Below are 19,908 nucleotides of genomic sequence, written 5' to 3'. Positions count from 1 at the left end.
AGGCCACTCAAACACAGGCTCGGGCCAATGCCCTTGCACTTACCCCTGAACAGAGGGATTGGACCTTTGATTTGTTAACAGGTCAAGGTCAATTTACTGCAAATCAGATAAATTACCATTGGGGAGCTTATGCTCAGATGTCACAGACTACAATTAGACAAGTTTTTCAGTTCGCAGTAAAGCGGGGGACGTTCGGAGACCCTTTAAAAGTGGGAAACTCTTCGTCATGTCTGATCAGGGTGGCTCAGAAAGGGCTGCTGAAAACTAAAGACTTGAGAGACTCATGCTAAAAATGGAGTCGCTCGTGCAGAAACAGCACGAGGAGGGTAGGAGGAGGAAGAAGGCGGAAGAGGCCACGCCCAAACGAGATAATCCGCCATCTTGGTGTGCCTTGGAACTGGCACCGCCGCCTTATGCGGATACTTCACCTTTATCAGCACCACAGGGGAACTATCATTCTCTGTGCCCAGAGGTTTGGAAACAGGCTCGTGCCACCTTCCCAGTGTTTGAGGATGCCAACACCAATGGCCATGATTAATGGAGGAGCATTTGGTAATGCTACTCTCAGCTGGAATACATCTGACCTTTTTGAAACTTCTAACAGGTGATTCGGCTCAGATGCGAATGGAAATGTCAGGGTTATGCATTACATCTGTGCCATATAACAATTTTACACGTGCTACTAATTTGTCTAAGAGTCTTTCAGCTTATCTCCAGGGGAACTGGTCCGCAGAGTTTGAAGAGATCTGCGCACTGCCGCCATTGTTACATGCGTGGATGTATCCAGCGCTGAAGGCCTTGCCTCCTGGATTCAACAAGCTATGTATCATCTTAAGGAGTGGGTGGGTATTGGGGCCTTAGCTATGGCCCTTCTGATTATCAGCTTCCTCTGCCTTGTGTTCCTTCTATGCTTGGTCATATCCCGAAACAGAGACCGTGCCTAATTGCACAAGCCTTCTATGCTATTGAGGCTTGACAGTCCCCTCAGGCTTGGCTGGCGGCCTTTAAGTCCTGATCCTCGTCACATTCGGGGTGCAAGGCAAAGCACTGCACAGGAGGTACATTGTTTGCAGTTAATGGCTTCCTGGAGAGCACATCTGATTGCATGTGGGCTGACACCCAAAATCCCACCTCCAGAAAAAGGTGTCGATCGGGTCCAGAGCTAGGCTGGGGCCGAGCCCCTAGCTGAGTTCTGTTGTACATCAGTGGCCAAACTTCAGGGCGGGTTCCACACATGATCAAGGTGAATAACCTGGGTTATGGGTGGTCATACATCAGTGCCCTCTGGAGATCAGACCTCTATTCTCACCCGTTTCGTCCTGCTCTTACAAAATAAAACGGGGGGGACTGTGGAGAGCTGCGATGTGCCGTGCCTTAACAAGGCGCAGGTTTCCGCCATACCGACGGCGAGCGCTCTCTAAGATAAACAAGTCCTTATATGGCAAAAGGCTGTGCAAGGAAAGGTAACTGGTGATCTGATGACGCGCAGTCCTGCTCTGACGCAGACCTATGAGGAGGTGACACCTGGCATGAGCTGATTGGCCCTTGAGTTGTGCTTAAGCTTGGCCCTTCCCTTCTTCGGGGCCATTCCCACTGAGCTTAATCCTGAGTAAAGATCTCGAGAAGAAGTCTGGTTGTTGGCATCTTATTTCCGCTGGACGGTGCGGCACCGACAAGTGGTTTTAACTGGCCCAACTGGGCTGTGAACAAAAATTCCCTGGACTATGTGTTATCTCGGTTCAATATGAAAATTTCACTATAGCAGCTAATCTGTCAAAGAGTCTCTCTCAGTTTATTTTACAGAATTGGACAGTGGAGTTTGAACAGACCTTAAGAGAATTGCGGACTGCTATCATTCAAGTCAATTCCACATGGCTGGATCTGTCACTTACTGAGGGATTCTCGTCGTGGATATCCTCAGCCTTCTCCTTCTTTAAAGAATGGGTTGGGGTTGGATTGTTTGGAGCTGTAATCTGCTGTGGATTAGTGTTGACCCTATGGTTGGTCTGTAAACTCAGGGCTCAAACAAAAAGAGACAAGGTGGTTATCACCCAAGCACTTGCTGCTTTAGAGTCTGGGACCTCCCCTGATATATGGTTAACCATGCTTAAGCAATAAGTCACTGGCTGCTCAGCTCTTGCACCCTCAGAGTCTCATCTCATTGCACGAGTTAGAGTGAGTAAGCTTCAGCAGCCCTGGAGAGTTGCATAGCGAAGCATTGCAGTAGAATGGCTCTGCGGCATATATGAGCTAATTCCAGGGAGGCATGTCATCTTGCATGAAGGTTGCGTGTCCCAGTGTCCTTCCCCCAGAAAAAACGGCACAGGGCCAGGCTATGACCTCTCCGGGTGAAGAGCTTAGGGGAGAGTTGTGTATGCAGGCCTGATATTTTGTTTGGGGATTTGACCTCTGTCTCCACTCTCCCTATTGGGTGTCTTATTGCTTCTTAATAAAAAGAAAAGGGGGAGATGTGGGAAGCCGCGCCCACATTCGCCATTACAAGATGGCGCTGACACCCTGTGTCCCATGCTGACAAACGACTAATCTGCGCATGTGCGAAGGGATTTTCCACTCGTTGTGCTCTGCCTCTCCCATGGCATCATCTCGCCCGATGAGCAACAGCCAATCGGGGACTGACACATCCTAAGCGGAGGACAGTTTCCTATATAAGGGATGGGTTTCTGCTGTTTGCTCTCTCTGTCTCCGTTTTTCGTGTTGTAAGCTTATGCTCTTCCTCTCAAGAGGCATTAAAGCTTTACTGCAGAAGGATCCTGTTTGTGTGTGCAGCGTCGTTCTTGCTGACAAGACGGTAACGCTAGCCACAACATATGGAGATGGGGTTGAAAAGAAAGAAAGGGAAATATAGAAATATATAGGGATCATAGGACAAAAAGTAGATTATTGAATCTACTATCCTCAACTTACAGCCTTACTTGTTACTCACAAGTAAGATTATGTCAATTCATTAATATAGAATTTTGTATATTGATACAAAATAAGTTTAATTTTGATACATTGAAATAGAATTAAAATTTAATATTATTCTTCACATATTATGTTTGTACTCTAATATGAAGTTTTGTACACATACAACTCAATTAATATATGGTTTATATCCAATACACTGATAGTAGTATTGCAGACTGTTTAGGACAATTAAGTGATAAAAGATAATTGTTAGTTGATCAACTAATAGTCATGTTAAGTGCAGGAATATACATATCCTAGGTTTAATAGACAGATATAATTCTATAGACAGATAAGGCTTTACAAAAACCTCTGACACCTACAGAATATGGCAGTTAAGTTGTTTTTATTATTTAAAAATTCTTTGATGAAAAGACAGGTTAACTCCTGGCAACACCCAGCTTACCAGAAAGAAGATGATGAACATCGAAGAACCTCCTTATGGAGATGGCTTCAAATGTGTCAAAACAGCCACTGGGAAAAATGTCCTCGTAGCTGCCACAGAAAGAATTCTAACTAAAATGTGAAAGTTGGATGCATGCAGAGTCAAGAGCCAAACTCTGCCAAGATAGGGTAAGCAAGGCCTCAATTGTCTCTGATTCACAAATATGTCTGTCAGATATATTGGCCAGAAGGCTGAAGATGATGCTACAACGTTAGAGAGAGGTTTGTTTGTCTGTTCAGGCAGCAAACTGACTGCCATTTTTTCATTTTGCAAGCTGCTAACCTGAACTTCCTGTTTACTTAGGTAATTAAATTTATTCCTTCTCAAGTCTCTGATGGGGTTGAAGACCAGATAGTTAGTTTTAAAATTAAGCTTAGTTGTTTAGGAGTTAACATACTTTTATGTCTATATAGATATTTTAGGTTGATAGATATAAGCTTTAATAGAGATTGATTTACATTCAGAATTTTAGACTCACCAAGATAGGAAAGATGTTTTCTTCAGGATTGCCAATGTCAAATTACCAAAATGGATGTAACATTTATATAATTCCTGATTTTTGTGGGTTTTTTTTTTGCTGTATGTAGTTTATTGCATATATGTGTAATAATATAATGCATGGGTAAAGGGTCACCTTTTATTAAGCTAAAAGGGGGAACTGATGGGGAATGCCTTGAGTAGGTGTAGCGTTCCCAATGAAGAGCTCTTTCACCAATCAGCTGAGCAGAAGGACAGCATGTTGAAGGGAGGAGTTTCTGGGAAAAAGGCATGAAGAGGATGCTGGAGCAGGTGGCTGAATAAAGAGACTGAGGGAAAAGAATCAATCTGGGCTGTAAACTGCCTTCAGCCTGTTGTTAAACTGAGTAAAAGCTGTACTTCTACTGGAATTGCTGTGCTACATGCTGCAATCTTTCAGCTATCGACCCCTGCTGGGAGGATCCTCTCTGCTGCATATTGGATTCTTTGAGTCAATAATGTTTGTGATGGTACAGAAACAAGGGAGCTCCAGCAGAGAGCTGTTCCCACAGATTGCATACTTTTCATCCTGCCTAAGGGCCCAGGGAGGAAATGAGTCCATACAGGTGCTTGTAAGTCTTTGCTATATAAACCATGCCTTGTGTGGAATAAAATTGAGCCTTGATCAGGACTGCTTGACTTGGCTCCATATTTGCTGTGCCTCTGTTCCTTTTCTTTCACTTGTACTCCCTCTTTCAGAGAACCTGTTTGATAAGTCCTGCGGAATGGGACAGAATCTACTTGAGGAGTAATCAGACTGGCAAGGTATTAGTTTATATGTGGGTTTTAAGGATATTAGGATTGGAGTAGCTCAGATTCTGCCCAGCCTAGTGCTCGCAGCTTAAAAATAAACCATAATCTTTGTGTCTTTCCTTTGGGAACTAACTGGCTAAAGAAATCGCCTGACTTAACAATTTAATGTGTTGACTAATGTAGGAAGAATAAAAGATACTTCCACAGCAGGTGATGATTTTTTGAACAGAACACTGATTGCTAGCACCAGCACCAAGCTTAACAATTAATAAGTGGGACCTCATGTAATTGAAAAACTTCTGTCTGGCAAAGGACACCATCAATAGGATAAAACAGCAGCCTTACAGAATTGGAAAGATTTTCAACAGGCTGATCTGACAGAGAGCTAATACCCAAAATATATAAGGAACTCAAGAAACTAGACACCAACAAACCAAATAGTCTAACTAAAAGATATGCACAGAGCTAGACAGATAATTCCCAAAAGAGGAAAGTCAAATCCCTGAGAAACACTTCAATGCTCACCATGCTTAGCCATCAGGGAAATGCAAGTAAAAATGTCTCTGAGATTCCATCTTCTCCTCATCAGAATGATCATATTAAAAAAACACACACACAAAAACAAAAACAAAAACAAAAACAAACCAAGGATCTTTCTCATGCTCATGTGGAGCAAAGGGAATATTCCTTCATTGTGGTTGGGAATTCAAACTTGTACAGCTGCTACAGAAGTAAGTATGTCAAATCCATAGAAAACAGGGAATTGAATTACCTCAATTTCTAACTATACCATTCTTCAAAATATGCCCAAAAGATTCTACATCCTACCACAAGGGTACTTGCTCAACTAGTTTCATAGTGGCTTCATTCATAATAGCTAGAAACTGGAAACAAATAGATGGCCCTCAACTAAATAATGGATAAAGAAATGGCAATATATTCATATAGTCATATGTTAAAAATGACCTTATGAAAATTTTAGGCAAATGGATTGAACTAGAAAAAAATCATCTCTCATGAGGTGATTATACCCAGAAAGATAAACATGATATGTATGCACGTATGAGTGGAAAGTAGTTGTTAAGTAATTGATTATCATGATGAAATATATAGACCCAGAAAAGCTAATTAACAAGTAGAGCTCTCATGTGGATTCATGCATCTCCCTTGGAAATGAAAATAGAAAAAATTTTTGATAGAATATGGGAGTGTGATGATGGAAATAGGCTTGATCTCAAAAGGGTATGAGAGGGGATGGTTGGAGAGAGTACAGGTAGAAATGGCTGGAATTGGTGGACACTTGGTGAGCAATGCGGAAACATAGTGCAAGAAAAACTTACAGGATGCTAGAAGGGTGATCTTAGCAAGGACTCCTAGTAAAAGATGCTATGGAGCCTGAACCATATGGAGTTTGTAATGAGGCAAACATTCCATGGTTAGGTCATGGATACAAATATCCTAAAACCTTCCATCTACAATTTATCCTTCCTGAAAAATGTGCTGAGTCAATGGTGACACAACTTGTGGGAAAGTTCAACCAATGTCTGGTCAATATGAGGCCGACACCAGAGAAGGAGCCCATGCCTAAGGATGACCAGAAACCAGAGGCTGGATATCCCAGAGACACAGGATAAAAAAAATCAATAAAATGATTCCTAGTGATATTTTGCTACACTCATAGATCAGTGGCAAGCTCAGTTGTCATCAGTGAGGTCTCTGCTGACAGCCAATGGGAGCAGATGGAAAGAGACTCATAACCAAACAGGATGACAGAGCCCAAATTTGAGATTGCCATCGATCTTTGCCCTTGGAGCTCTTTAAACCACGTGGAAGAGAGGGAGGAAGAAGGGTTGGAGCCAGAGGGATTAAGAAGACCAGGAGAACACGACTCCCTGAGTCAAATAAGCAGAGATCATAGGGTCTCACAGAAATTGAAGCAGAAACCATGAATTCTGCATTGGTCTGAACTAGGTCCTCTGCATATATGTTAGGGTTGTTAACTTTTTTGTGGGACTACTAACAGTGGGGGTGTAGTGGAGGTGGTTTTGATTCTTTCAACTGTTCTTGGGACACTTTTCCTTCTACTGGGTTGTCTCCCTCACCGTTAATATGAGTGTTTGCACCTAGTCTTGTTGTAGCTCCTCGTGATTTGTTCGGCTGATATCCCTGAGAGGCTTGCTCTTTTCTGAAGAGAAATGGAGATGTGGATCAGGTGGAGAAGGTACTGAGGTGGGGAAGAAGGGGTGGAAGGTAGAATGGAGGTGAGGCTGAGAGGAGTAGAAGGAGAAAAAGCTGAGGTTGGGATGTTTTGAAAAAATAAGAAAAAGAAATCCCAAGAAGCATAGCTATGCTAAGTTGTAACAAAATAGACATCAAACAAAATCTATTCAGAAAAGATAGTAGCGTGTACATTATACTCACTAAAGGAAAAATACAAAGACATGTTATTACAATCCTAAACATGTACACATTAAACACAGCAGTACCCATCTTCACTAGTGAAACAGTATTCAATTTAAAAGCAGATCAACCCTGACATAGAGATGGTGGGTGACTTTAACACCTCACTTTCAGTAATAGAAAGTTAATAGAGAAAAAAACAAGAGAGACTCTGAAGTTAAGTAAGTCAGTTCTATTACTACTTTAAAATACCTTGTGCACTTGGAAACCACTGTATTGATGACATGTTTACAGAAAGCATTGTTTGCCAACTATACACTCAGAAGCCTTCAATGACCAACACAGATATAACAGTAATTTCAAATTGTACTGAAAATATGAAAATTCTGTCTCAGAACCCTTCTGTTTTCTAATAACCAATGGACTATGATGCTTGAAATCCTGAAAAGGCAACTTTAACCCAAAACATTAACTTAAAACTGTTTTTATATCTATAGAGACAAAATTATGTAAATAAGGCTCCTTTATACTTTCTACATACTATGTACACAGAAAGGCAAAACTAAATATAACAGTGGGTCTTAGTGAACATACAGGCTTAGAGCTTTGCATTTTGTTCTTCTGAGAACTAAGACACAAACACACTGTGGGAAACACAAAAGAAGTTCATGTCCTCTACAAAGAATATTATATATGAATTTTCACCAAAAGTTCTTTACAAGCTGTGTTGTCTTACTAGTTATACATATAAAGTATTTTTTTGGTACTTAAGAGAATCTAAAAAGATATTTCTAAAAGAGTACTCAGTATACTTATTTGGATATTCCAGAATTTCTGTGTAGACCATACTTGCCTTCAGAACATAGGTCTATAAAATCATATCTACCTGTCAAACACGGCAATGTGCAAATTGTCCTCATTTCTACCACAGACAGAATTCATCCTAAAAGTGGGCAAGCTTGGCTTCAGGCAGAATCAATGGCCAAACTCAGCCAAGACAGGGTAAGGGAGCCCTCAATACTTTCTCACAAAGATATCTAGCTTAGATATATTGGGCCAAAGGTTGAATATGATGTTTTAATATTCTAGAGAATTTTGGATGACTTTTTAGGTAGAAAAACATCTCTGTCATCCTCTCTTTTGGGAAGGTAATTAATTTATTCATTCTCAAGCCTCTGATGGAGTTGAAGACCAGATAGTTTAGTTTTACAGCTAAGCTTAGTTGCTTAAGGGTTAAGATGTTTTTAAGTATAGATCGATGCTTTAAATTGATAATGATGAAATAAGATAGATATTCTTGATACACATTCAGAATTTTAGACTCATCAAGATAGGAAAGATGTTTTCTTCAAGGCTTCCAGATACAAAACTCAAAACATATGAATGTAATATAAGTATAAATATCAATAAATATCAATATATATAATTCCTGATTGTTTTATAATTCTTTTTGCTATTTGTAGTTTATTGAATATGTGTATTATAATATAAATGCATGTTTAAAAATATTTTTGAGAGATCCAAGATGGCAGCGAGCAGTGTGGACCGTGTTTAGAAGCTCCAGTAAACATTTCAAGGAACTGCACAGATTTCTGAACCAGGAACACCGAGGTCCCCACACCATGGCAGCAGGAGTGCTCCATGGTTTGAAGGGACCAGGGTGCAGAGGACCTGTGTGCCCCTGCACATGGAAGGAGCACAGATTTTGTGAGTGCTCCGCCCAGCCAGTGTCACAGCAGGAGAACTGTGGCTCCACTGAGCAAGCACCTAGTGCGGAACTGAGTTTTACACCTAGCTTGCCTCACAGCAGGAAAACTGCGGCTGCGCTGAGCTGGTGCCTAGGGTGGAAATGAGCACTCGGCTCAGCGTGTGTCACAGCAGGGGAGCTGTGGCTGCGCTGAGGTAGTGCCTCGGGCAGAATTGTTTGCTGAGCTGAGCCAGTGTCTCCATGGCACACCTCACTGAGCAAACCCAGGACTCTGGGGCTGAACTGTCTGCCAAGTCCAGTTTGGGTCTCAAGGCATCACATGATCCAAATCCTGTCCAGACTCCCCTCTCCCACAGCAACTCCCACCGTCCACCACACCAATCGCCTCCACTGGAAGGCTCTGAGCTGCAAACCTCAGCCACCGCTGCTGGTGCCGCTGGTGCCACTGGTGACACTGCTGTCTCTGCCGCTGCTGCTCTGATCCGAGAAAATCCACACTCCTCCCATGTGCAGGGGCAACCAGGTCCTCTGCATCCTGGTCCCTCGAACCCTGGAGCACTTCTGCTGCCGTGGTGTGGGGACCTTGGTGTTCCTGGCTCAGAAATCTGTGCAATTCCCTGAATTGTTCCCTGGAGCTTCCAAACACGGTCCACACTGCTCGACGCCATCTTGGATCTCCCTCCTCCCCCATTTTCAAATGTCTGATGTGATATGTTTCTAGGAAGGTGAGGATAATTGTTGACACATGATGTACAAAATATAAGGAGTCTTATATCAAACATTTTATAAATACCCAATTAATAATTTCATGAAATAATAGATTAGAACAGTTTTATAATGGAAGCAATTAGTACAAACATTAAAATTTTATTGCAACCTACAAAGCCAGTTTAGTAAAAGGATTATATATTTATGCGTAGCTAAATGCATATGGACAATGAGTAGTTTTTCCAACATTTGCCTGTGATACTATGCAATGAAATCAAGTTCTCAAAGTACATTTCTGGCCAAAAAGATGGCTCTACATTTAAATTGTTTGCCACTAAAACTTACAGCTAGAGTTTATCTCCAGGATCCATATAGTTAGAGGAGGCAAAGAACTCTTAGAAATGCCTTCTGACATCTATGCACTCAAATAACATCCATAATGATTAAACAAACTGTAATAAAATTGTTTTAAATGTTCAAATGAATAAGAACTAATGGTAATTATATCAATAAATAGAAAAAGATTAATATTATTTATAGGTGTGTATCTGTGTTGTGAGTATATGTGTACATAAGGGCAGATGAAGGTGAGAGACAACTAATACTGCTGTAGTTAATTTGCAGGTAGTTGTGAAACACCTCACTTGGGTTCTGGGAACTGAACTCAGGTTTTCTGTAAGAGCAGGACATTCTCTTCATAGTTCAGCTAACTTTCCAACACTTCAGGCAAAATAGCTAGTTACAATTGCCCATCAATAAATTGTTCTATGTAAAAAGACTTAAAAACCAGGAAACACATCTTAACTCTGTGCAACTATCTAATGAATCAGCACAATTCCAATGAAATTTGCTACGATTGCCATTTCAGAAGAGCATATTATGAGTGAAGTAGTTTGTTCCACATAAAAAAATCTGAGTGTGGTGGCACCTGCCTTTAATCCCAGTACTTGGGATGCAGAAGCAAGTGGATCACAGTGATTTTGAGGTCAGTCTGGTCTACAAAGTGCTTCCAGGACAGCCAAGGCTACACAGAGAAACCCTGTCTTGAAAAAAAATCTAAGCCTCTTTTGCAACTTTTGCATGTGGGTTTTGTTTTATTTCTTCCATGCTGCTTACCGATGTAAAATTTACCTCAGAGTATATTCATGGAGTTTGTGTCTCATAGAGATTAAAATTAGGGAGGTAGGAGGGTGCTAAATGCTTTCCATGAAGGTGGAGTCAAGATGAAGGGCTTTGTGGTGCTGAGTCTGTAGAGAGGTTTCTACCTTCAGTGATAGAGTTAGTGCTTCTCATGATCAAGACTTTGGGATTCTTTTTCCATACTGTCAGATTAGAGCATAAAAAGGACAGATTAATCATTCTTTTTTATTTTCTATAGTTTTCAAACCTTTAAATTACATTTATATGCCGGTAAATTTTACTTCTCACACTCACATTTCTACTTCTCTCAAATGATTACCAAATTTATGAGCACATCTGTTACATTCATTTGGACACACAAATATAAACACAAACACACACACACACACACACACACACACACACACACACACACACACACCTAATGATTTCTTTTACTGTTCCTTAGATATCATTATGTTTGGGCTGGGCCCTAGAAAAGCTATCACTTTTCTTCCCAAAGCTGAACTCAGTCTCCATATCTCAAAAAGAAAGCATTAATTGAACAGTGAGTGAACTCAGAAGGCACTGAATGCACAGGAAAGGAGATTTTTAAGGGACACTCAGTCACACTGTGGTTAATGAGTTTAGATTTTGTGAATTTACCAGACTCACTGGTAGATTTGGGCATTTCATGATAGCATCTAGAATGATGTGAGAAATCTGCTTCCTGAAAACATGGTAAATGATCTCATCAACACTGTTAAATAGACAAAACTTTAGGTTTGTTTTCCTCTATAAAGATAATAAGAATTAGCAAATAGAAGCATTGTTGTACAGCAATGTCCTTCAATTATATTATGAGCAATAACATGGAGGTATAGCAGAGCTTTTCCAATAGACTTATTGAAATGTCTTGTCAAAAAACTGCTGAAGCTACACTAACAAATCTTTCCTTTCTCATTCAGACATGGACCAGTGTGTGAAGTGTCCCGAGGACCAGTATGCCAACACAGAGCAAAATCACTGCATCCACAAAACTGTGATTTTTCTAAGCTATGAAGACCCCTTGAGGATGGCTCTGGCCTTAATGGCTATGGGCTTCTCTGTCATCACAGCTCTGGTTCTTGGGGTATTTTTGAAGCACAATGACACAGCCATTGTGAAAGCCAATAACCGCGTTCTCAGCTACACCTAACTCATGTCACTCATGTTCTGTTTCCTCTGCTCCTTGCTCTTCATTGGTCATCCAAACTCAGTCTCCTGCATCCTGCAGCAAATCACATTTGGAATTATATTCACTGTGGCTATTTCCACTGTATTGGCAAAAGCAATCACAGTGGTTCTGGCTTTCAAAGTCACAGCTTCTCCAAGAAGGATGAGGTACATTCTGGTTTCAGGAACACTTAACTACATCATTCCCCTCTGTATACTCATCCAAAATATTATCTGTTCAATCTGGCTAGGAGCTTCTCCTCCCTCTGTTGATATTGATGCAGACTCTGAGCATGGCCACATCATCATTGTCTGTCACAAGGGATCAGTTATAGCATTTTACTGTGTCCTAGGTTACTTAGGCTTCCTGGCCCTGGGAAGCTTCACTGTGGCTTTCTTGGGCAGGAACCTGCCTGATACATTCAATGAAGCCAAGTTCCTGACATTCAGCATGCTGGTGTTTTGCGCTGTGTGGATCACTTTCCTCCCTGTCTACCACAGCACCAAGGGCAAGGCCATGGTTGCTGTGGAAATTTTTTCTATCTTGGCTTCCAGTGCAGGCATGTTGGGATGCATCTTTGTTCCCAAGTGCTACATAATTTTATTAAGACCAGACATAAATTCTCTTCCAAAGATCAGGGAGAAATCATATTCCTAAGGTCATATTTCATGAATACTTTGTGTTAAATTACTTTATTGATTCAATTTAGTAGACACCATCCTTTCTTTCCTTCCAGTGCCACCATTCCTTCCTCTCTCCATCCTCTCTCCCCTATGCCTCAGATTATTGGAGACCACCTTCCCATGCACCCCAGTTCACCAAGTTGCTTCAGGACTGAGAATGACCTCTCCCCTGTGGTCTACAAAGAGTCCCAAAAGGAGGATATAACATAAAATCTGGCACCAAAATTCTTTTCAGTAACAGCCCACATATTTCTTACTAGAGGACACATATGAAGCCTGAGCTGCCCATCATCTACATCTGTGTAAGGGGCATAGGTCTAGTTCATGCACGGTCCTTGGTTGTTGCCTCTGAAAGAGCAGACAGTACTCTTAACCACTGAGCCATCTCTACAGCCTAAAGCCAGAGTTCTTAAACTCTGAACCATCTCCCCCACTTAAAAAAACAAAAACAAATGGCTCCCTAAACCCTCCCCTGGGTGCACACTGCTCAGAGACCAGTCCATAAAAACATGGTGGTGTGTGGTGGAATTGTTCTTGATTCCCATGGTGACTTAAAGGGACACACTCATCCACTGTCCAAAGCCCTTGATGCCCTGCAGATGGAAAAGGATGTCCTTGAACTACTTGCAGCATCTAACCTTGGCTTCCAGAGGGAACAGTAGTCTACATAAATCTGAAGAGGGCTGGGGGAAGCTAGTGCTCGCAGTTTAAGCTATTGTTGCTGTTGAGAGCCTTGCTATCATCAGCCACTCCTTCAAGAACACTGGACCAGTAAGTTGTGCTGAAATTTGCTACTGCCACTGGAGCCAATCCAATTGCTGGCTGCTTCAACCTGGGACTGTATCCAAATAGGCATCACAGAGCCAGGGCATCTGTGGCTGAGCACAAGGCCCTCACAGAGGCATCTTATGCCAACTTGCCCACCATTGCTTTGTCGAGTACGGCCTCTCCTCTTGTCTATGTGAACATTGGTATCCCTACCTAACAACACTTGGGGGAAACTTTCTACATGCTTGGCACTGTTTCCCATTAACATCCACAGGTTATGCCTTGTCTCTACTTCTACGGAGACCTGGAGGAAGTAAAGAAGAAGAGCAGGCTGTTGACCAGGGAACAGGTGGCTCCTGAGTTTTCTGCTATACAGTGGAAGGCTGGTCTGAATGTGTGCATGTGTCTTCTGTGCCTACCCAGCAGGCCCTTACTGAAGACTTCAGTGTCCACCCAGCAACGCAGGTGCGGTTGGCAGCTCCCACAGTGCAGGCTTATATGAATGGGTCGGAGTGACCACTGAGTGGCCATGGGTGGATCTTGCTCGGCAGACACCTGAGCAAAGAAGGTGAAAGGAAAAGAAAGTTGCAAAACGCTGTGAGGAAAAATGCAATGAGTGTATTTCTTTGTCAACCTGTAAACCACATAGGTGTCCAGTGCCCTCAGAGGTAAAAAAGGAGGGTTTTGTTTGTTCGGTTGTTGCTTTTGTTTTTTTGAGATAGTGTTTCTCTTGTAGACCCAGCTGGCCTGGAACTCACAGAGACCCACTTGTCTCTGCCTCCCAAATTCTGGGAATAAAGGCGTGTTCTACCACCGCACAGCTGCATAGGTTCTCTTAAGTATTGAGCCATCTCTCCATCCTCCAGGTCAAAAAGGCTTGGTAGTCAAATATTCAATAGTATTTGCCTTTAATTCCAGTACACAAGAGGCAGAGTCAGATTTCTATGAATCGGAAGCCAGACTATATAATGAGTTCCAGGCCAGCCAGGGATACCTGGTAAGACTGTGACTCAAAACAAAACAAAACAAAAAGCCAAGAGATTTTTGAGGAAAATTTTAAGTCGAATTCCAGCTGTTGAAGGTTGTGGTTCAAACCCAGGGTGACATATAAAACAATTTTCTGGACTTGTCCTGGTTTCCAAGAAATTTAATGGCTGAAAACACCTTTATTTCACTCCTATCTTCTATAGTTTTTATTTTTAGAAGGATCTGTATCTCCAAGAGAAGGGGTCTGGGGTCTGGTATATCTCTGAATTCCAAGTGATCCAGGACCACATAGGAAGCTGTCAGGAAATACAGCTGAATAGCTAATGCACTGCCCTGTGAGCCTAGTATATGTGAGGTGGAGGCAGAAGGATCAGAATTCAAGGTCATCTTGTCTCCAAGCGAAATCACATCTTTACCTTTTTTTCCCCTCCTCTACCTCCTCTTCCTCCTCCTCCTCCTCCTCCTCCTCTTCCTCTTCTTCTTCTTCTTCTTCTTCTTCTTCTTCTTCTTCTTCTTCTTTTCTCTCTCTCTCTCTCTCTCTCTCTCTCTCTCTCTCTCTCTCTCTCTCTCTCTCTCTCCCCTTCAGGGAAGGAGGCTGGTCTTGAACGGGCAGTATATTCAAAGATGATCTTGAACCTCTGACCCTCCAGAGTAAAGCTTCAAGATTGTTGGGGTAACAGGTTTTGCCACTACTTCTGTGTCTTTAGCAATTAGATTTTAGTTGTTTGGGTTTGTTGTTGTTGTTGTTGTTGTTGTTTTGTTTTGTTTTGTTTTTGAGACTGGGTTTCTCTGTGTAGCCTTGGCTCTCCTGGACTCCCTTTGTAGACAACCTACCTCTGCCTCCTGAGTGCTGGGGTTGAAGGCATGCATCACCACCACCTGGCAAGAGTTGAATTTTAAATCCAATGCCTTCTGAATGTTAGACTACATGTTAGGTAAGCACTACATCCATGAAGTCATTGTCTTTCCTCCTTCCCATCCTTAGATACCTGTTTACTTATTTGTCTATTTGTAGTGTTCCTCCCCAGCCAACTTTGCCCTATGAAGGCATAGGACTGGAACTTTGTGATTTTATGTTACTCCAGATGCCCAAGTCTGGGTTGCTAGCTTTATTTTATTGTTATTATTTTGTTTTAGTTTTATATGGTTTTTGTTTTTGTTTGGGGGGTAGCTATCTCTGTGTAGCCTTGGCTCTCCTGGACTCACTTTTTGGACCAGCCTTGGCTCTCCTGGACTCACTTTGTGGACCAGACTGGCCTTAAATTTACAGTGATCGGGCTGCCTCTGCCTCCTAAATGCTGGGATTAAAGGTGTGTGCCACCACACCTGGCAAATTAAAGTTCTTTTTAAGCCAAAAGGCTAAGTCGTAAAACTACAGGAAAATGGAACCCAGAGAAAGGGTCTACTAACACCTAAGGCTTTGAGGACCTCCTCTCAAATATACACTTCAACCTGGGATATTTTACTTTATTTTTTCTTAGTGCTGGGAAGGGAACCAAGGGTTTTACAGGTGATCAACAATATTTTATTTTGTTTTATCTATCCCGTATTGGGTTGACTGGTCTTGAGTACGTGATTCACCAGTTCCCATAACTCAAGGGATGGGAATAAGGATCTGTGTGTCAGGGGACATGGTACTCTAATTGTAGATTTATAGACTGGTTATGGAGCCTTCACTGGCCTCACTCTTGAAATAGTCTTCCTGTCCCCACCATGTCAATGATGGAATTATTGGTATGTTGTTCCCATGAACACCTAAGGGGTTAAACTCATATTATATGTATTTGTGTGTATATGACTGCATGGGTAGAGGTCAGAGGACAACTGGGAATTATTTCTTTGCATGTGGCTAACAGGGAGTGAAGTCAAGTCATCATCAAGTGGAGCTAGAAGCTCCTTTACCCTCTGAGGCACCATTATACTGGGAGCCATTTAGCAACTCTGTAATGTGGAGGACAGAATTGACTTATCCCCTGGGGTTCGTCTCCACAATACCAGGAGAATCCCAGCACTCAGGAGGCAGAGGCAAGCAGATCCTGGTGCATTCAAGGCCAGCCTAGTCTACAATGCAAATCTAGGACAGCCAAGGCTACACTGAGAAACCCTGTCTCAAAAAATGTAAAAAAAAATAATGTTTATAGTATCCGCAAGTATGCTTTCCTCAACAAACAAACAAACAAACAAAAAACCCAATGAGAACCGTACAGTAGCGGCTCAGGCCTTCTATCAGAGGCTTCAGAAAGAGAGGCAGAAGCAGGAATTTCTCCAAGGCCAGTACCTGTCTGCCTTGTAAAGCCAGATTGGGACTACCTAGCCAAAATGACATGAGAGACACTGTCTCCAAAAGCCAAAATAAAATAAATGTGAAAAGAATGAAATGTTGACAGTAAATTTCATGAAGTTGATGGTGCGAGGCATTGGGTGGCAGCTCAGCAATATAGCCTAGGTCTACCTCATGTTTTTTCTGCGGTTATGAGTTAATATCAACACCGAAGTTAAGGAAGGTTTTATGTCCCAGGGTGGGATAGGATGCAGCCTCCAAAGGGGTCTTTGCCCACCACCACCATTAACAAGGTTTATGAAGTCCTCTATTTTAAGAAGGAAAGTGGTACCAACTTACACACCCAGGCCGGTAAGAAATAGTAGCAGATTGTGGGGTGTACCACAGTGAGGCTGCAGGATCATAACATGAAAGTCACCTGGGTTCACTCAGGAGAACTGGGTTGGAGATTCTGTCCAGAAGTGGTGGTAAAGATCTGTGCTCTCTAGATAGGGTCTATCTAGACCCTATGTGCTTGCCATTGACAGGTACTGGAGTCATGGGGGCCAGGAGCTCAGCCAAGGACACACTCAGCCTTGGGTGCACTGTCTGTTGTCAGGACCCAGAAGTGCCATGCCAGCTGAGTGTCCCTGGCTAGAAGAAGCCTTCCAAGAATACGGAGATGTGTGCCCACTGCCTGCAATCCAGGATAGTGCAGCTATCACTGCCTGAGAGGCAGGAGGAAGCTGTGGGAGATAGGTGGCCCTGAGGTATACTGTGGGTTCTAGAGTCACAAAAGCCACGAGGAGCTCAGTGGTGTGACCCTACACAAGGGCCATTGGTCATTGGGATCATTTTCAAAAATCATTGGGGTACAACCAGGTTTCCCTAGGCTGGGCTGCAGTGTTCTCTCAGCAAAGCCTACAAGCTGCAGGGACCCTAAAGACCACAGTGGAGACTTTACTCTTTTGATAAGCACTTTAAAACATCAGTCTTGGTGTCACATGGAAATCAGATCTTTGTGTCCTAGTGTGGCTTAGTGTCCCCCCTTAACTGTTCTCCCACAGGAGATCTTTTCCCTGTCTAATCAATTGTGCACAGGAAGAAGTGAGGTACTCCTGTTGGTCAGCTCAGTAGGATCCGCATGAGGACTTGGGGTAGCGCTCTGCTCTGAGTCACTTGCCAAAGGCACTTGGCTGCCTAGGCCCATGGTGGGCATGGAACCTGCCTCAGGCTGTGATGTCAAGCTGAGGCATTGTTTCTGTGGCCCCAAAAGAGACATCTATGAGGCTTGGACTTCACCATCTGACACAAAATGTCATTCTTAAAGATCTCTGAACTTTATTCACTACTGGACAAATTCTTCGCTCAAGCAGCTATGCCTGACAGGAGGCCCCTGTCAGGGTATGCTCCTCACTTGGGAACACAGGAGGTCCAAATGGCCATATTTGCTGAAAGCGCCCCCATCACTATTGACATGTTTTCTGGGCATCTGCCCATTCAGAAGAGAAAAATAAGGATGTCAAGGCACACCTATTGCTGGCCTTCTTATATCTGGGGACTCCTAAACAGTTGAAGACTGATAATGGGCCAGCCTATACTAGTACAGGCCTTGCGTCCTTCCTCTCATCTTTTGAAATATTGCATAAGACTGGCATCCCCAATATTCCGCAGGGTCAGGCCATTATAGAACAGGCAAACCACACGCTTAAAATGTATTTGCATAAAATAAAGAAGGGGGAATATGGATGGAAAATTATACCGCACTCACAATTAGCTTATATACTATATATTTTGAATTTTTTGACTGTTGGAGCATCTGCTGCAGATAGGCATTCGAGACCTCCTACAAGACATAAAGGTATGGTACAATGGAAAGATCTGTCCACTGGTGTTTGGAACGGTCCAGATCCTCTCTTGGTGTGGGCCCGGGGATCGGCTTGTGTCTCCCCAGAAGACAATGAGGTGCCCATTTGGGTTCCTGGGCATTATGTGTGTCCTGTATCTCATCCATCTGCCCAGCAGCCATCAGGACACAGTGTGGGCACTGGTAAAGAACCCCCTGATCTTGATGCTGGTAGGTCTATCAAGTCCTGTGTGGCCCTTCCTGGTCAGCACTAATCGCAGCCTAGGAAGGGCTGCCATGTCAAAGGACTTTCAACGGAGTAATGTTTCCTCTATTTTTAACCTTAAGGATTCTCTATGCTTTACTTTGGTAACAAATCATTCTGAGCTTAACTCATATAGTTCTTTTATGGGACCTTGTATTATTCTGAGTCTATAGCCAATCTTTCAGCTAATTCCACTAATTCTTCTGTACTGGGACTCTAGAATATCTGGGAGCCCATTAATAAAAACTCATCCTCTATGGACTTCCCCCCCAACCCCATACCAGGGCCCAGATGTTGGCCAGGGTCATTAAACTTCCAGCGAGAACTTCCTCTCCTTTGGGGGGACTGTGTTACTGGACCTCCTTGGCTTTTCAAAGGGAGGTCCAATGTCTGGTGGTATGGGCATCGCTCTCTTTTGTAAAAAATCAAACTACAAATGCCTATCACAATTCTCTCCGGGCTGGAGTTCAGCCTACTTTTTCAGGCATGTATCTGTGTGGGCGCAAAAGCTGCATGGATGCGGTCCCTTTAGTACATATGTTGTGTATTTTAATGCTAGAGGCAGCTGGAATACTTCACAAGTCTTTGAAATGTCTCTTCATTTTAATTATGGAACAAATGAGAAAACTGTCACTATTCAGTCCTATGTATGTGTCATGGCCCCTTTTTTCTCTGTTGTAACTAATGAATCCTTGGAGGAAGATTCTTTGAATTGTTCTCTTAAGGTTTGTCATTTACAAAGTTGCTGGAGTAAAGAAAAGACTGCTGTGGTGGTACAAGTGCCTGGTGTAGTCCCATTTCTGGTGAAACATTCAGGAGAAAGCAGATTGATCCACTTTTGAATGAAGAGAGATTTTGACATTACTGCCGCCATTATTGGAGCCATCATATTAGCTGCCACCGCTGCAACAGCTACTGGAATTGACATCTCCCAGAATGTAGCTGCTGCCAGCACTTTGGACAAACTTTCTGGGGAGAAGGCCAATACCTCATCCACTCAGAATGCAGTGAACTCCATGGTTCAATTGGCCATTTAGAATCTTAATCAATAGATGGCCTTGTTGCAAGAACATATTGAGATTTTGTGGGATGTTCGTATGATTACTTGTTCTCCTATGTATCATCATACTTGTGTTACCCCAGGTAGGGTGACTAATGCTTCTATTGTTTTAAAAGCACTCAATGAACATTTGCAAGGCCGTTGGGATGCTAATTTCACTAAATACACCATGCATTTAGCACAGCAAATTACTAAAATCAATGAGAC

At 42.6% G+C, this 19,908-nt stretch overlaps 1 long non-coding RNA gene and 1 pseudogene across 2 annotated transcripts; both read left to right on the top strand.

Annotated features, from left to right (window-relative positions):
• The first annotated feature begins 977 nt into the window (after window positions 1-977).
• Window positions 978-2,769, top strand: LOC311582995. The gene is made up of 2 exons (XR_014774348.1): window positions 978-1,225; window positions 1,464-2,769. It is a non-coding gene; the product is annotated as an uncharacterized lncRNA (long non-coding RNA).
• An 8,817-nt stretch (window positions 2,770-11,586) lies between these two features.
• Window positions 11,587-12,489, top strand: LOC311582473 (vomeronasal type-2 receptor 116-like; annotated as a pseudogene). Its single transcript has 2 exons — window positions 11,587-11,856; window positions 12,082-12,489. The product of its transcript is annotated as a vomeronasal type-2 receptor 116-like (transcript).
• Window positions 12,490-19,908: the final 7,419 nt, after the last annotated feature.

Source organism: Acomys minous, assembly GCF_964271855.1.
Source record: "Acomys minous genome assembly, chromosome: 14".
NCBI lineage: Eukaryota > Metazoa > Chordata > Mammalia > Rodentia > Muridae > Acomys > Acomys minous.
This window is presented reverse-complemented; position numbering and strand designations above follow the sequence as displayed.